Below are 3,848 nucleotides of genomic sequence, written 5' to 3' on the forward strand. Positions count from 1 at the left end.
TTTATTCCTCTCCCCTTCTTTCTGGCAAGCACTGATCTTTTTACTGTTTTTGTAGTTTTACCTTTTCCAGAATGTTATATAATTGGAATTTTACAGTGTCTTGTTCAGGCTTTTATAACAAAAATACCATAAACTGGGTGGCTTAAACAACAAATATTTATTTGTCACAGTTGTGGAGGCTGAGAAGTCCAAGATCAAGGCATTAGAAGATTCAGTGTCTGATGAGAGCCCCCTTCTTAGTTTGGGGGTGAACTCTTTTCCCTAGGTCCTCACATGGCATAAGGGGTCAGAGGAGCTTCCTTTCATGACTTAACCAATCCCATTAAAGAGGGCTCTGCATTCATGATGTAATCACTTCCCAAAGGCCCCACCTCCAAATACCATCCCACTGAGGATTAGGTTTTTATATACGAAATTTGTAAGGACACATTCATTCTATAACATACAGCATGTAGCCATGGTAGACTAGCTTCTTTCAGTAAATGACATGCATTTAAAGTTCATATATGTCTTACAGGGGCACCTGGATGGCTCAGTCAGTTAAGCATCTCACGGTTTGTGAGTTCGAGCCCCATGTCAGGCTCTGTGATGACAGCTCAGAGCCAGGAGCCTGCTTCAGATTCTGTGTTTCCCTTTCTCTGCCTCTCCTCTGCTCTCTCAAAATAAATAAACATTTTTTTTTTTTTTTTTTTTTTTTTTTTTTTTTTTTTTTTGTGGTGGGGAGGGCTGGGTGGTTCAGTAGGTTAGGCGTCCAAGTTCAGCTCAGGTCATGATCTCACTGTTCGTGGTTTGGAACCCTGCATCGGGCTCTGTCCTGACTGCTCAAACCCTGAATGGAGCCTGCTCCGAATTCTGTGTCTCCCTCTCTCTCTCCCCCTCCCTAACTCACACTCTGTCTCTCTCTCAAAAATAAATAAACACTAAAAAAATTTAAGGTTCATGTATATCTTTTTTTAAAATTTTTTTTAATGTTTTATTTATTTTTGAGAGAGAGAGAGAGACAGCATAAGCAGGGGAGGGTCAGAGAGAGACGGAGACACAGAATCCGAAGACAAGCTCCAGGCTCTGAGCGAGCTGTCGGCACAGAGCCTGATGTGGGGCTCGATCCCACGAACTGTGAGATCATGACCTGAGCTGAAGCCAGACGCTTAACCAACTGAGCCACCCAGGTGCCCCCGTTCATGTATGTCTTTTAATGGCTTGATGGCTCATTTCCTTTTACTTCTGAATAATAATCAATTGCATGGATGTACTGCACTGTGTTTATTCACCTTCTGAAGGACATCTTGGTCAATTCCACCTTTTGTCAATTATGAATACACTGCTATACACATTCATGTGCAGGTTTTTTCCAACTACCAAAGAGTGTGATTGCCTGATGATGGTATAACAAGGCTGTTCAGTTATTTAAGAAACTGCCAAATAATTTTCCAAAGTGGCTGTACCATTTTGCACTCCTACCATCAGTAAATAAGAGTTTCTGTTGCTTTACCTGTTAGCCAGTATTTGGTGTCATCATTTTTTTTAAGTTTTAATCTTTTTTTAAATTTTTTATAATTTATTTCTGAGAGAGAGACACACACAGCATGAGCAAGGGAGGGTTAGAGAGAGAGACACACACAGAATCCGAAGAAGGCTCCAGGCTCTGAGCTAGCTGTCAACACAGAGCCCGATGCGGGGCTAGAACCCACGAACTATGAGATCATGACCTGAGCCGAAGTCAGATGCTTAGCCGACTAAGCCACCCAGGTGCCCCTAAGTTTTAGTCTTAATAGGAGATATATAGTAGTATCTTATCATTTTTATTTGCAATCCCCTAATGGCATTTGGTGAAGAACACATTTTCATAAGCTTATTTGCCATTTGTATCCTCTTGGTGAGATGCCTGTTCAGCTCTTCTTCCTACTTTTTAATTGGTTGCTTATTTGCCAGTTTGTTTCTTGTGACCAAAAAATTAGCCATTATGTTATATTGCCTTTAGAGTGTGGTGTAGACAATGAAACAGGGAAGGGAATAGGTGTAATTTGGAGGATAAAGACTCTACTTTATATTTTATGTAAGAAGAAATGGAAAAATGACATGGACTCTAAGTTTTGGACAGATGAATGATTCAGAACTTTCGTAAGATATCATAACTATAGGGATTGCAGCAGATATAGCTCTGTGGACAATGTATCAGATACGTTCACCAGGGAATACTGGTTAACTCATTTGCCATCAGTAAAAAATACTTAACCTTTAGTGAATATATTTTTTATATTGGTCACTGAATATCCTAGTGAATCAGTTTCTGCAATGAATTTGTATGTTATTTATAAATGACTTGTACAACCCTATTATTGCTATGGAAAGCTAAAGAGTATCTTTTCCAAAAGATTTTCCTTCAAATCATATATATTGAGTGAAATTGACTGTTCATTATGCCAGACTACCAATCAGTTATTTCTAATAAACCTATAAACGTGATTTCCTTAAAGCGAAAAATATAGAAATGTGTTCCTAAATTTGCTGTGTTATGGTTCTAGAAAGTAATTTTAGATAACAGGAAATTTTTTGTGACTTTTGTTTCTATCATACTATTGATCTCGTATCCTTACATTTGTTTGTATTCATAATGTTTCAGTCAAGTTGTCTTGGATAATTTAATTTAAATGGATTATAAAATATTGTTTAGTGTTTAAAGGCTATTAACATACATCAGGATGCATAACAAACTATGCATTTCTTGAATAGCAAATTCAATAAAATACATTTTTTAAATATTTTTCCTTCAGAAAAAAAAAGTCTGTGTATTAAACAAATGAAGTTAAGAAAAGAAGAGATTTAAATTATTACCAGGCAGAAATACTATAAAAGCATGATTTGAATTATTTCACTAGTGGACATTTATTTCTGCTTCTGTATATTCAATAGCAGACAATAAATGAAATCTAATCTGAGAGACAAACTAAGTTAGATTTGTCCAACAAATGGAGTGGTGAAGAAGGAATATTAGTGGCCACAATATGAAAGAGAAATATGACAATAAATAATCATTATATTTGTAAATCATAATATTTATAGCTAAAATATTAATTGATTAATTATTTTATCCACTTAGAATAGTAATCATTTTATCCTATTTAGTCTTCAAACACACTTTTGTCAAGACTCGGTGTTTAATATGTTTCTTTGGTTGAGCTTTTAATCTAGTTTGAATTCCACTTCTAATTTCAATTCTACTACCCCGTGGCCTTAAGTGATTTATTAAATGGACACTAACCAAATAGCTGTTCTTACACATGAAGACATAAATTGTATCCTCCTTTAGGCTTTCCAATTTTATTTGGGCTCTAAAATTTTGTTCTTTTTAAAACTGTCCTTGACTTTTTTTTAATGGAAAAGTTTAGTTGTTGACACTATGTGATATTAATCTATTATGACTCACAAAACATGAAGAACAACTTAAATTCTGAAATCTGCAAACTGTGACCTATATCATGTGTTAAGCATATCAGTGACTAATGGTCCCATCAAGTATTTTTATTTCTTTGTACAGATGACAAAATTGACATCTAGAATTATCAAAGTACTTATCAAGTAGAGGACCTGAAGGTGCAATTCTTGTATTTATATGTTATTTTATTTCCCTAAGACTGTATAGCCTTCTGAAGAATAGGATTTACATGTATGTTACCTTAAATTTTCTCATTCCAGTTGACTACTGAAATTAAATGTTGAAATAGGTGTCATTATGCCAAAAAATGAAAACATCATATAAAAATTATAATTCTATGGGGTGTTTTTGGTCAACCATAATTCAGCAATTTGATACTTAAACTGTTTTCCAAAGACAATGAGCTTTTCCA

The sequence above is a fragment of the Crocuta crocuta genome, unplaced genomic scaffold, assembly GCF_008692635.1.
Source record: "Crocuta crocuta isolate KB4526 unplaced genomic scaffold, BGI_CrCroc_1.0 scaffold2119, whole genome shotgun sequence".
NCBI lineage: Eukaryota > Metazoa > Chordata > Mammalia > Carnivora > Hyaenidae > Crocuta > Crocuta crocuta.